Source organism: Cetorhinus maximus, chromosome 35, assembly GCF_964194155.1.
Source record: "Cetorhinus maximus chromosome 35, sCetMax3.hap1.1, whole genome shotgun sequence".
Taxonomy (NCBI): domain Eukaryota; kingdom Metazoa; phylum Chordata; class Chondrichthyes; order Lamniformes; family Cetorhinidae; genus Cetorhinus; species Cetorhinus maximus.
Genome location: NC_135913.1, coordinates 978,703 through 993,681, shown reverse-complemented (window position 1 = coordinate 993,681; position 14,979 = coordinate 978,703). Strand labels below are relative to the sequence as shown.

The following is a 14,979-nucleotide window of genomic DNA, read 5'->3' as shown; positions in this document are numbered from 1 at the left end:
GGGCACACTTCGGCAAACATCCACATTTTCGTTTAGATGCCAGTATTGTAGCTGCAATTGAAACGCGTGGATTAGGGCGTTGCAAGTTCTGGAGCCGAATTCTCTTGCCCCATGTTGTCAGCACCATTAATTTAGCACTGTCCAGTGCCTTCAGCCGTATCATATCACGTGGATTGAATCGCATTGGCTGAAAACTGGCCTTTGCAAAGCGGAAGAGCTCTGGAGTTCATCATCCACTCGGCACTTCTGGTTCAAGGTGGTTGCTAATCCCGCAGCCTTATCTTTTCCACTGATGCGCACGGCTCTTCCATCATTGCGGATGGGGATATTTGTGGAGCCTCGCCCTCCATTGAGTTGTTTAATTGTCCACCACATTCACGGCTGAATGTGACGGGGCTGCAGGTCTCAGATCTGATCTGCTGGTTGTGGGATCACTTAGCTTGTCCATCACTTGCTCCTTATTCTGGTTGACACGCAAGTAGACCTGAGTTGTAGCTTTACAAGGCTGACACCTCATCTTTAGGTATTCCTGCCTGATTCAGCACGAGGCCTATTCTCCTGCACTCTTCGTTGAACTTTGGTTGATCCCCTGCCTTGGTGGTATTGGTACACTGGGGAATATGCCGGGCCCTGATAATACAGATTGTGGTTGAAAACATTTCTGCTACTCATGATGGCCCACAGCGATTAATGATTCCCCAATCTTCGAGCTGCTAGATATGGAAGCATTCCTCCACGAAATTTGAAATATGCTGGGCATGATCCAGCACAGGGTTTGCTATTCATATATTATATTTCCCGAGAAAATATTATGTTATGAAAGAGGTTTGTCGGATAAATAATGTAATTCCTATAAGTAAAAAAGTGAACCAGAACATGCCCAGACAATTATAGACCAGTCAGGTTAAAATCACTGGTGCGAGAAATAAAGGAATGCATAATAAAAAGGAAGTTAGAAAAATATTTAAATATGAGGAATGAAATACTGAGCAGTCAGCAGGGTTCCCTACTTGCCAACCTAAACATATCCAGAACATCACAAGCAATGATGTTTCTTTCCATTCCCTCACTAGTGCATCAGAGTTCGCTCAGGGACTTCAATATGACCCGTTCCAATTTCTCATTCAGATCCTGACCCTCAGCGGCATCATACCTTTTTTCATATGTACGGTGGTCATCAGCTCTCCCTCAGCATCACTCTCCGGCCCACAACCATTGCCACTTTATCAAACTGCTTATCCATTACTGAATGAGATGAAATGTCCACCTTGTTTTGGCCTCTGCTACAACCTCCCCTATCCCAGCTTCTGACACCACCCTTCTCGCTTTGAAAATTGTGTGAGCTTGAACCAGGCTGTTCAGATACTTGATTTCGTATTTGACCTTCAGGGAAGAGTTGGTCTATGTATCTGCGTCACCACTAAAATCGCCTATTTCCACCTCTACCAATTTCCAAAGCCCAACACCCCACCTGCTGCAACTCAACTGCTCCTGGAGCTCTGAGCAATGATATTATTTCATCAAGACTTGACTATCCCAATTCACTACTCATCTACCGTCCATTTTCTCGCCTCCGTAAATTTGAAATGATCCAAAGCTCTATTGCCAATGTCCCACAAAATCACCCCCGGAGTCATCAAAACTTGCATTCGCTCACCTTAAAGAAATGCCTTAAAGAAAATGTTTTTATTTTCAAAGAAAGGAAAGCACTTTACATCCATGATATCTCCCCATGTCTGTAATTTCCAAAAATTAACAACACCCCCAACTTTCATTAACTCTGACCTCTTGATTTTAATTTTTCCAACATTGATGGCCGTGCTGTCACCTGCCGGGGACCAAAGTCTGGAATTCCCTCCCAGAAACCGTCCGCATCTCTTCACTGCTTCTGAACGCTCATTAAACCTATCCCTTTGTGCAAGAATTTCACCATTATTCACAATGCTGTATGAAAGACGAAAGAGAGTCTTGAAAGTTCAAAACACCTTTCACCACATTAGGATATGACAAAGATCTATGCAGGAAACTAAATTATTTTGAAGTGTTCTTACTATAGTAATGCAGTAATCACAGCATCCAATTTATAAACAACATGTTCACACAAGCAGCAATGTGATCATGATCTGGCGATCTACTTTTCTTATGTTGATTAATCCCTGCTCCCCTTCAACATGGTGCCGTGGGATCTTTTGCAGAATTTTCATCAGAAAATGCAACACCCACTCTTTAAGTGGTGTCAGTGGGTAGACAATCAGCTTGTCGATGAAAATAGGTTTTTCAGCAAAAAAATGATTTCACAGGAAGCAGGCATCGGTTAGCTGATCCTGCATTTGATTCCCATCGCTCATTCCCCTTGTGAAGGTGGTGATGAGTTGTCTTCTTGAACCGCTGCAGTCCCTGTGGTGCACGTGTACGCACAGTGCTGTTAGGGTGGGAGATCCAGCATTGTGACGCAGCGGCAGTGAAGGAAGTGTGTCATAGTAAAAAGTGAACATCCTCTGAAGGTCAATGCAAACAATGCAGGTCGAGCAGAAAGAGCTCAGTTTCGTTTAATGTAGTAGATTGAAATGGAAAGAGATGGCAGGAGGCTCGAGCGAAGCAAAAAAAATGCTGGTATGTACTGGCTGTGCAGTATGACCTCTTTCAGAGCCATATAGCCAATGGAATTATTTCTGAATCAGGGGAATTACAATTACGTGTTTCTGGAGAACTGTATGAAAATGGGAGTGAGACTTATGATTTAAAAGCAGTTCGTAAGCAGAGACTTTAATTTTAAACGCTCAAATGAAAAACATCTGATGCGTTCCCCGCTCAGCTACATATGCTCCTCAATTCTGTTTTACACCCACATTCACTGCCTGATATCCTGCATTTTCTGCAACTCGTTTCCCAGCAGTGCGGCCTGTGCAGTGCATTTCTCTCACACAGCCGCACGTGCTGCCTCCCTGAGGTGTCACTTCAGAGAAGGTCAACATAAACCATTCCGCGACCCTCCGCCGACACTCCGACCCCCAGCACCCCACACCGGCCACTGCCGAACGCACCCTTGCAAGCTGTTTGGTCGTTTCTGCTACACTGGGTTCCGCTGAAAGAAAGTTTAAAAAAAATTTCACTTGGGCCTATTTGCCGATTTCAGGTAGGTGAAAACATAGGAACATATATGCGAACTTGGAGCAGCAGCTGGCCCTCGGCCCTTTAAGCCTGCTCCGCCAATCAATAAGGTAATGGCTTATCTGATTGTAACCTCCCGCCTACCCCCGAGACACATTCACACTCTTGCTAATCAAGAACCTATCTACCTCCACCTTGAAAATATTCAAGGACTCTGCTTCCACCGCCTTCTGAGGAAGAACGTTCCAAAGACTCACGATTCTCTGAGAGAAAAAAAACTCCTCTACTTTCTGTCTTAAATGAGCGGCTCCAATTTCTACATCCTCCCACAAGAGGAAACATCCTCCCCACCCCCATCCTGTCAAGACAACTCAGGATTTTAAAAGTTTCAATCAAGTCACCTCTTACTCTTCGAAATTCGCAAAGATACAGACCTAACTTATCCAACCTTTCCACATAAGGCGTCCCACCGATGCCATGTATTAGTCGAAAAAGTCTTGTCTGAACTGCTTCTAATGCATTTACATCTTTCCTTAAATAAGGAGATCAGTACAGTACTGTACACTCCAGATCTGGTCTTGCCAGTTTTTTATAACATGGTGCATAGATAGGTCATTCATTAAATGGACTTCCCCACTTTTTTATTCATTCATGCGATGTGGGATTTACCCTGTAGGCCAACATTTATTTCCCATCACTAATTGCCCTTGAGGAGGAGGTGATGAGCTGCCATCTTGAATCGCAGCAGTCCATGCGCTGTAGACACACCCACAGTGCTGTTAGTGAGAGAGTTACAGGATTGTGACCGACTGACGTGATGGAACGGAGATATATTTCCAAGCCAGAATGGTGAGTGGCTTGGAGTGGAATTTAAAGGTGCACTTGTTCCCGTGTGTCTCATGTCCTTATCCTTCTTGATGGTAGCGGCCGTGGGTTTGAAACATGCTGTCTAAGGAACCTTGGTGAATTGTTACATTGCATCTTGTCGATGGTACAGTCTGCTCACACTGGGCAGGGACGTGGAGAGTATGTCATCGCACTTATGATTTGTGCATTGGAGATGGTGAGCAGATTTAGGAGAGTCATACGGTGACTTGCTCGCCACAGGATTCCAAGCCTCTGACCTACTCTTGTAGCTACAGTATTTATATGGCGACTCCAGTTCAGTTTCTGTTCAATGGTAACCCCAAGGATGTTGATAACGGGGGATCAGGCGATGGTAATGCCACTGAATATCAAGTAAAGTTGCTTCGATTCTCTCCTGTTGATGATAGTCTTTGCCTGGCACTTGTGTGGTGCGAATGTTATTTGCCACATCTCAGCTCAACCCTGGACATTGTGCAGGTCTTGCTGCATTTGGGCATGGACTATTGGGGATAGTGTGAACGTTCTCCAATCGTCAGCGAACATCCTCACTACTGAACCTATGATGGAAGGAAGGTAACTGATGAAGCAGCTGAAGATTGTACGGCCTAGTACACTACCCTGAGGAAGACCTGCAGTGATTCCCTGGAACTGAGGTCATTTCCCACCAACTACCACAACCATCTTCTTTTGTGCTGGGTATAGCTCCAACCGGTGCAGAGTTGCCCCCTGATGCCCATTGACTCCAGATTTGATAGGGCTCCTTCATGCTACACTAGGTGAAAATGATGGCTTCATGTCAATGGCAGTCATTCTCACCTCACATGTGGAGTTTACCTCTTTGTCCATGTTTGAGTTAAGGCTGTCTTTAGGCCTGTAAAGAGCTGAGTGACCCTGGAGTAACCCATACAGGGCGACAGTGAGCAGGTTATTGATAAGCAAGTGTCGCTTGATAGCACTTTTGATGACCCCCTGCATCATTCGCCACCAACACCCCTAACACTCTTTTAACTCTGATCCCATGAGCATCGCTGATTTTAATCTTCCCAACTCTGATGGCATTGCCATCACCCACCTAGGCGCAAAGTTCTGGAATTCCCTCCCACAATCAACCCCCATCCCTTCACATGTTCTGAACGTTCATTAAATCTATCATTTTGTGCAATGTTTTCACCATCGTCTCTAATGCTGTGTGAAACAAGCAGGAAAGCTTTGAAACTTTATCGCACCTTTAACGACATTGGGATATTCCAAAGATCTATTCAGGTAATTAAATTATTTTGACGTGTTCTTACCGTAGTAATATAGTAATCACAGCAGTCAATAAACAAACCACAAGCTCGCAGAAGCAGTAATGTGAACATGATCTGGTAATCTACCGTTGTTTTGTTGATTAATCGATAAACCCAGGAAACCAGGCATTCCTCCCCTGCTCCTCTTTGACATGGTGCCTTAGGATCTTTTGAAGAATTTTCATCAAAAAAGGCAACATCCAGTTGCATAAAATTCTAGTGGTGTAATTGGGTGGAAAATCAGCTTGTCGATGAAAATACGCCTTTTTTGAAAAAAAGATGGTTTGACAGGATGTTGGAATCAGCTAGCCTGGCACCCATTTATTACTCATCACTAATTTCCCTTGAGAAGATCGTGGTGCGTTGTCTTCAGGAACAGCTGCAACACCTAGGGAGGAGGTTCCAGGGTGCTGACTCAACACCATGGAAGACATGAACTAGTTAGTGTATGTGGCTTGCGGGGGAGTGGTGATGGAGGCGTTGAGGTATTTGCACCTGTTGGTGGAGCTGTTTCTTACAACTGACAATACAAAATTTGTCAACAAAAAATACCATCTATTTACACTTCAAAGCAAAATCATTAGCTACTGTTTCACAACATCAGATTGCCTGCAAATTCTCACAATAAATTCAGAAAATATCATCAAATAAATTACATTTGAAATCTAACTGTCATGGAACAAATTGGTGCAGATTATTAAGCTTCATTTGTGCTGCAAGGAAAAACACCTTTAATTCGTCGTGTCAGTTGGGGCTGGGTGAAAATCGAAATTGATCATTTTGAAAAAAGCCATTCAATACAACTGAAAACACAGACGTCAGAAAATACATTGCAGTTCAAATAAGAATCACCACACCTGAAAGAGATGCGTAGCAATTGCTCATAATTTCTGGGATTGATATCAGAATTAACACTTGCAGTTGAGCCCAGCACCCGAACAGGGATGTGAACCCTGGACCCTCAGATTAAAAGTCGAATATTCTCCCGACTGAGCTACCCGGGAGCCGTGAGCGCGGTCGCACAGCGACCTATATTGGCTCAAAGCGAACATTGAATCCTTCAGGTTGAGTACAAATTTTACAAAGCTCTTCAAAAACTGGTCCACTTCACTCCAAAGTCCGGCACGCGCCACAAAACGCTCGTACACTACATTTTGTAAATATTGGGGGCTGCCTGATCGAAAGAAAAAAAAATGAGGTTCATCTAACAACTATATTCAGGTAAATGCAAACATGTGCACAATATGCACGGAGTCGGCCGGATAGAAAACCCTCTGCCAGACGAAACACAATCACAAAGTCCATTCAAACATGTCTTTTTGATGTGTCACTGAGTTGGATGATTCACGTGAGAACTGAGAATTTAAGCAAAAAAAAGCGTCCGAAAAGGAAATTAGACACTGGACCCTCAGCTTAAACAGTTGATGCTCTGCCGAGTGCGCTCCCCGGGCTAGCAACCGGAATGTTATATTTTAGTTTTCACTGGTTGCCATCCAGCCAGAACTCTGGACGGCCTGCAATCACAGTCGGATTGAACCTTTCTCGCTCTACCACCGACGAGGGCAGGGTGAGAAACCCGCACCGCATCGGGTTCCCCAGGACTTCAGCAGCGGGCAAGTGATTCTCCCGCCCCCGCCTCCGCCTCCACACCGACCCCCCACTCACGCCACCCCCTGTTTTTTACCGCAGGAGATTTGGGAAGTGTTAAGGTGAGGGCGTCTGGAGAGAAATTGTGAAGCAAGTCTGCGGGGTTGAGGATGTGGTGGTGGGCGGAGCTTAGTGAGTTAGGGCGAGAGGGAAAAATATGCAGAACAGACCTGGGAAACTGCAGAAGGAAATACGCAATTTGGACGATGGAAGGTTCATTCTCAGCCAAGAAAGATGGCTGTGCCTAACCTCAGTGAGGTCCTGGACAGCTCAGTGAATAGAGCATCAGAGGCTTTTAATATAAGAGTGTAGTGTTCAAGTCTTTTCTCCTGCGATGCTTTTAAACCTGAATTATCTTTACTCTTGCCAATCATTCTATCCCCGCGTACTGACTCTCATCTCTTAAGGTATGTTAAAGATTTGCGACATGCTGGTTCTATGCGAAAGGAAGCGTATTTTCTGATGCGATATTTTGAGATATTTTGAATTTCATTTTTTTCGAAATAATCAATCACTATTTTCATCCAGCCCAAAGCCACACCGCTATGCGAAGCTGATCTTCCCTGCTCTCCAAATAAAACTCGATAATCTCCTTTAATTCCATCCATGACATTCAATTTACAAATGTGATTTACTTCATGAAATTTACTAAATTTATTTTGAAACTTTGCAGGCAATTTGATGTTTTGAAGAGGTCGTTTACAATGGATTTGCTTTAAAGTGTAAATTCAGTGTAATTCTCAGTGACAATATTTCAGTGACAAACAAGAGCTGGAGTAGGCCACTCGGCCCTTCAATTCTCGTCTGCCTTTCAAAAAGGTGATAGCCTATCTGAATACAACCTCCGACCTACACACATACACTTTTACCCACCCCTGGTTAATCAAGAATCTATCAGCCTGAAAAATATTCAAAGTCTTTGCTTCCACTGCCTTCTGAGGAAGAGAGCGCCAAAGATAATTTCGAAATTACCATTCAATACAATTGAAAACACAGCCATCAGAAAATACTTTGCACGTCACATACAATCAGCATATCGCAAATCTTGGAATTATCTTAAAGGCATGTGCAGGAAATGATCATTGCTTCTGGAATTTACGTGAGAATCGATAATACGCAGTAAAAAGTCAACGCCCGAATAGGGACTTGAACCCTAGACCCTCAGATTAAAAGTCTGATGCTCTCCCGACTGAGCTATCCGGGATCGAGCCACGTAATCGCGCTCCGACCTTTACTGGCTGATGGTGAGCATTGCATCCTGCAGATTCTGCACTTTTTCTGCCGTCACCCACTGTGTTCAGCCGATTTTTCTCATACCCGTTTCTCACTCCATCGCCAGATTCAAACACAATTGATCTTCACAAATACGAACCCGTCCGCTTCACGCCAAAGCCAGGCCCGCACCCGTTAAACACTCATCCATTTTTTTTGAAAGTTTGGGGTCTGCCTGATTGAAAGAAACAAAATGATAACATGCAGCCGTTGAGATGGCTTTGTCAATGAATGAACACTCTGTAAAATCCACACTTTACAGCAGCACCGGTGGGTGGAAAATAAATTTATTAATGAAAACACAAGACATCTCCCATTAATGGCTTCAATAAATCAAAGCGATTTTTGTTACCTAAATAACGGACATTTGTTCAACTGGCTGTTCATTTTAGCCCAGGTCATCATCTCTTGTAAATGACGGACCCATTACCAAGATTCAGCAGAGTCACACATTTACCTGTTGCTTTTATCCTTAGACCCTTTCATGAAGTAGGTGCAAAGCTTCAGATTCTCCATATCTCTGACATCATCCTTGTATCTCAGATCACCTGGGGGATTTTCACACACACCCTCACCCAAGTTCCTCCTGTATTTCCTGGGGCATCCTCGGATGTATCCCTCGCGGCTTATGAACTTGTATCACAGCCACTCTCTCAAACATCCCCCTTTATCAAAATTTGATCCTGCCAGTGTCTGAAACACCTCCAGATTCACTGCTGATTTGCCAGTGCCTTCCTCCTTTCTAAACTCAGGTGGGAAATATTCATTAAATATCTCAGCCATGACCTCTGCCTCCACCTTAAAAATAATGTAGGCTCGGCTTCCACCGGCTTTTCAGGAAGAGTTGCAAAGGCTCGTGACCCTCTGAGAGAAATAAATTCTCCACAACTGTGTCTTAAAAGAGCGACCCTTTGTTACAGATTCTCCCACAAGAGGAGACAGCTCCTCCACATCCACCAAGTCATGGACCCTCGGGATCTTATATATTTCAATCAGGGCACCCATTACGCTTCTAAACTGCAGTAGATGCAAGCCTAACTGTCCAAACATTCGTCATAAGAAAACACACCCATTCCAGGTACTAGTCCAGTAAACATTCTCTCAACTGCTTGCAGCGTATTTACATATTAAATAAGGTGATCAATGCTGTACACAGTTTTCCAGATGTGGTGTCCCCAGTCCTGTACAACATGGTTTACAGGTAGGTCATACATTATTTGGGCTTCTCCACCTATCTTTTAATTTATTCATGGGATGTGGGATTCGCTGGCTAGGCTAGCATTTATGCCCATCACTAACTGCCCTTGAGATATTGGTGGCGAACTGCCTTCCTGAACCACAGAATTCCATGCACTGTAGGCACATCCACAGTGTTGTTAGAGAGGGAGTTCCAGGGCTTTGACCCAGCGACAGTGAAGGAACGGCGATGTATTTCCAAGTCAGAATGGTGAGTGGCTTGGAGTGTAACTTGCAGTTGCTGGCGTTCGCATGTGTCTGCTGCACCTGTCCCTCTAAGTGGTAGCGGTCGTGGAGTTGGAAGGGCCTGACAATGGGGCCTTGATGAGTTCCTGCCGCCATCATGTAGATGGTACATACTGCTGCTACTCTACGTCGGTGTGGAGGGAGTGAATGTTTATGGATGGGATGCCAATCAAGCGGGTTGATGTGGCTTGTGTGATGTCAAGCTACTTGAGTGTTGTGGGAGCTGCACTCCGCCAGGGAAGTGGAGGAAATTCCATTGAACTCATGACTTGTGCCTTGTTGATGTTGGGCAATAGTTGGAAGTCAGGAGGTGATTTGCACGCCGCACGATTCCTAGCCTTTGACCTACTTTTCTAGCCACAGTGTTTATATGGTTAGTCCTGTTCAGTATCTGATCAATGATAACCGCCTGGTTTTTGATAATGGGGGATTCAGCGATGGCTTTGCCACTGAATGTCGAGGAAAGTTGCTTAGATTCTCCCCTGTTCGAGATGGTCATTGCCTGGCACTTGTGTGGTGCGCTTGTATTGCCACTTATCAGCCCAAGCCTGGATATTATCTGGGACTTGCTATATTTGTACTTGCACTGCTTCAGTGCCTGAGGCATCCTTTCAGCGAATGGTGCTGAAAATTGTGCAATCATCAGCCAATATCCCCACTTCTGACACTATGATTGAATGAAGGTGATTGATAAAGCAACTGAAGATGTTTTAGCCGAGGACATTACCCAGACGACGTCCTGCAGTGATTCCCTGCAACTGAGTAGATTTCCAACCAGCTACCACAACCATCTTCCTTTGTGCTGGAAATGAATCCAAACAATGGCGGGTTTCCCCCACATTCCCATTGACTCCAGTTTTGTTCGGAAACCATGATGCCACACAATCGGTCAAATGCTGACTTGATGTCAATTCCAGTCACTCTCACTTCACATTTGGAGTTTAGTTCTTTTTCCATGTTTGAATTAAGGCTGTAATTAGGTCTGAACCTGACTGACCCTGACAGAACACAGACTGGGCGCTAGTGAGCACGTTATTACTAAGCAAGTGTCGCTTGACAGCACCGTTGATGACCCCTTCCATCACTTTACAAATAATCGAGAGGAGAAGAATGGGGCACTCATAAGTCGGGTTGGATTTGTCCTGCTTTTTGTGGACTGGGCACACTTCGGCAAACATCCACATTTTCGTTTAGATGCTAGTATTGTAGCTGCAGTTGAAAAGCGTGGATTAGGGCGTTGCAAGTTCTGGAGCCGAAATCTCTTGCCCCATGTTGTCAGCGCCATTAATTTAGCACTATGCAGTGCCTTCAGCCTTATCATATCACGTGGATAGAGTCGCATTGGCTGAAAACTGGCCTCTGCGAAGCGGAAGAGCTCTGGAGTTCATCATCCACTCGGCACTTCTGGCTCAAGGTGGTTGCTAATCCCGCAGCCTTATCTTTTCCACTGATGCGCACGGCTCTTCCATCATTGGGGATGGGGATATTTGTGGAGCCTCGCCCTCCATTGAGTTGTTTAATTGTCCACCACATTCACGGCTGAATGTGACGGGGCTGCAGGTCTCAGATCTCATCTGCTGGTTGTGGGATCATTTAGCTTGTCCATCACTTGCTCCTTATTCTGGTTGACACGCAAGTAGGCCTGAGTTGTAGCTTTACAAGGTTGACACCTCATCTTTAGGTATTCCTGCCTGATTCAGCACGAGGCCTATTCTCCTGCACTCTTCGTTGAATTATGGTTGATCCCCTGCCTTGGTGGTATTGGTACACTGGGGAATATGCCGGGCCCTGATGATACAGATTGTGTTTGAAAACATTTCTGCTACTCATGATGGCCCACAGCGATTAATGATTCCCCAGTCTTCGAGCTGCTAGGTATGGAAGCATTCCTCCACGAAATTTGAAATATGCTGGGCATGTTCCAGCACAGGGTTTGCTATTCATATATTATATTTCCCGAGAAAATATTATGTTATGAAAGAGGTTTGTCGGATAAATAATGTAATTCCTATAATTAAAAAAGTGAAACAGAACATGGCCAGACAATTATAGACCAGTCAGGTTAAATTCACTGGTGCGAGAAATAAAGGAATGCTTACTAAAAACGAAGATACAAACATATTTAAATATGAGAAATGAAATATTGAGCAGTCAGCAGCGTTCCCTACTTGCCAAGCTAAACATATCCAGGACATCACAAGCAATGATGTTTCTTCCCATTCCCTCACCAGTACATCAGAGTTCTCTCAGGGACTTCTCCAATACCCGCTCCAATTGCTCATTCAGATCCTGACCCTCAGCGGCATCATACGTTTTTTCATATGTACGGTGGTCATCAGCTCCCCCTCAGCATCACTCTCCGGCCCACAACCATTGCCACTTTATCAAACTGCTTATCCATTACTGAATGAGATGAAATGACCTCCTTGTTTTGGCCTCTGCAACAACCTCACCTATCCCAGCTTCTGACACCACCCTTCTCACTGTGAAAATTGTGTGAACTTGAACCAGGCTGTTCACATACTTGTTTTCGTATTTGGCATTCAGGGAAGATTTGGTCTATGTATCTGCGTCACCACTAAAATCGCCTATTTCCACCTCTACCAATTTCCAAAGCCCAACACCCCACCTGCTGCACCTCAACTGCTCTTGGAGCTCTGAGCAATGATATTATTTCATCAAGATTTGACTATCCCAAATCACTGCTCATCTACCGTCCATTTTCTCGCCTCCGTAAATTTGAAATGATCCAAAGCTCTATTGCCCATGTTCCACAAAATCACCCCAGTGTCATCAAAACTTGCATTCGCACACCTTAAAGAAATGCCTTAAAGAAAATGTTTTCATTTTCAAAGAAAGGAAAGAACTTTAAATATACCATAACTCCCCATGTCAGTAATTTCCAAAATTTAACAACACCCCCAACTTTCATTAACTCTGACCTCTTGATTTTAATTTTTCCAACACTGATGGCCGTGCTGTCACCTGCCTTGGACCAAAGTCTGGAATTCCCTCCCATAAACCCTCCGCATCTCTTCATTTATTCAGAACGATCCTTAAACCCATCCCTTTGTACAAGAATTTCACCATTATGCACAATGCTGTGTGAGAGACGAAAGAGCGTCTTGAAAGTTCAAAGCAGCTTTCACCGCATTAGGATATGACAAAGCTCTATGCAGGAAACTAAATTATTTTGAAGTGTTCTTACTGTAGTAATGTAGTAATCACAGCAGCCAATTTACAAACAACAAGTTCACACAAGCAGCAATGTGATCATGATCTGGCGATCACTTTTCTTATGTTGATTAATCGATAAATCCAGGACGCCAGACAATCCACCCCTGCCCCCCTTCAACATGGTGCCATGAGATCTTTTGCAGAATTTTCATCAGAAAATGCAACATCCACTCTTTAAGTGGTGTCAGTGGGTGGACAATCAGCTTGTCGATGAAAATAGGCTTTTCAGCAAAAAAATGATTTCACAGGAAGCAGGCATCGGTTAGTTGAACCTGCATTTGATTCCCATCGCTAATGCCCTTTGTGAAGGTGGTGCTGAGTTGTCTTCTTGAACCGCTGAAGTCCCTGTGGTGCACGTGTACCCACAGTGCTGTTAGGGAGGGAGACCCAGCATTGTGACGCAGCGGCAGTGAAGGAAGTGTGTCATAGTAAATAGTGAACATCCTCTGTGTGACTTGGAGGCGGCCTTGCAGGTGTTGATGGAGTTATCTCTTGCCACTTACAATTCAAAATTTGTCAATGAAAATAACTCACTTTTTACGCTTCAAAACAGAACCATTAGCGACCGTTTCAAACCGTCAAATTACCTGCAAAGTCTCTAAATATATTCGGCAAATATCATAAAATAGGTTATATTTGAAATCATTGAATGAGTTGGAACAGATTAATGAGCTCGACTTGGACGGCAGTTGGGGCTGTGTGTAAATAAAAATTGATAATTTCGAAAATGCCATTGAATTTCACTGAAAACACCGACATCAGAAAAAACCTTCCAATTCAAATAGGATCAAATCATCGTACATATATGATGTTTCCACAAGAGATAGGCATTAATTGCTCATGATTTCTGGATTTAGGTCAACAAAAAGCACCCGAACAGGGACTTGAACCCTGTACCCTCAGATTAAAAGTCTGATGCTCTACCGACGGAGCTATCCGGGCTTTGACTCGAAAACCCCACCACGATGTTACCTGCACGACAGTGAACATTGCATCCTTCAGATTCTGTACTTTTTCTGTGGTCATCCAGTGTGTCCGGCGGATTCCCCCCACGTACCCAGTCTAAATACCATGGCTGATTTCAATCACAATGGCTCTTCACAAATCCTCATCGGTCCAGTTCACCCCAAAGTTTGCCCAGCACCCATTAAACGCCCTTCCATTCATTTTGGTGTGCTACCTCATTCAGATAAGAAAACTGATAATATTCATTTAGGTAATTGCAAACAGATGCACAATATGCAAGGATCCGGCCGGACAGAAAACCCTCCTTAATGCATGGACAGGAAAGTGACTTCGCCGGACGAAACACAATCAAGAGTCCATTCAGCGCGGCTTGTCGATCAATTGGATGATTCACATGAGAATTGAGAAGTGAACAATAAAAGCGACCGAACAGGGTCTAATTAAACGTGGACCCTCAGTTTAAACAGCTGATGCTTTCCCGAGTGCGCGATCCTGGGTAGCAACCGGAAATTTAAATACGCATTTTCGCTGCTGGCCGTCCAATCAGAACTTCCAAGGGGTTGCTATAAGATTCGGACTGGACTTTTATCGTCCGACCTCGTGACAGGGGCAGGATGAGAAAACCGCACCACAGAGCGTTTCCCAGACATTCAGCAGCGGGCAAGCGAAGCCACGCCCCACTTTTTATGGCACAAGGCTGCCGTAAAGAGGTCAGGCAAAGAGGAATTTGAGATCAAATTACCGCCCACTATCAACATCCTATGGGTTACCATTGAACAGAAACTGAACTGGACCAGCCATATAAATACTGTGGCTACCAGGGCAGGTCAGAGGCTAAGATTCCTGCGAAGAGAAGCTCGCCTCCTGACTCCCCAAAGCCTGTCCACCATCTACGAATCAAAGCTCAGGAGTGTGATGGAATGCTCTCCACTTGCCCGGATGAGTTCAGCTCCAACAACACTCAAGATGCTTAATAACAACCAGGGCATAGAAGCCAGCTATTTTGGCACCACATCCACCAACAATTGCTCCCAACACCACCGACGAACAATGCCAGCAGTGTGTACGATCTACAAGATGCACTGCAGTAATTCAGCAAGGCGTCTTC

General features: G+C 44.5%; 2 non-coding genes across 2 annotated transcripts; both read right to left on the bottom strand.

Annotated features, from left to right (window-relative positions):
* Positions 1-8,045: 8,045 nt before the first annotated feature.
* trnak-uuu (transfer RNA lysine (anticodon UUU)) lies at positions 8,046-8,118 on the bottom strand. Its single transcript has one exon. It is a non-coding gene; the product is annotated as a tRNA-Lys (tRNA).
* Positions 8,119-13,774: 5,656 nt separating this feature from the next.
* trnak-uuu (transfer RNA lysine (anticodon UUU)) lies at positions 13,775-13,847 on the bottom strand. The gene has a single exon. It is a non-coding gene; the product is annotated as a tRNA-Lys (tRNA).
* Between the last annotated feature and the right edge of the window lie 1,132 nt (positions 13,848-14,979).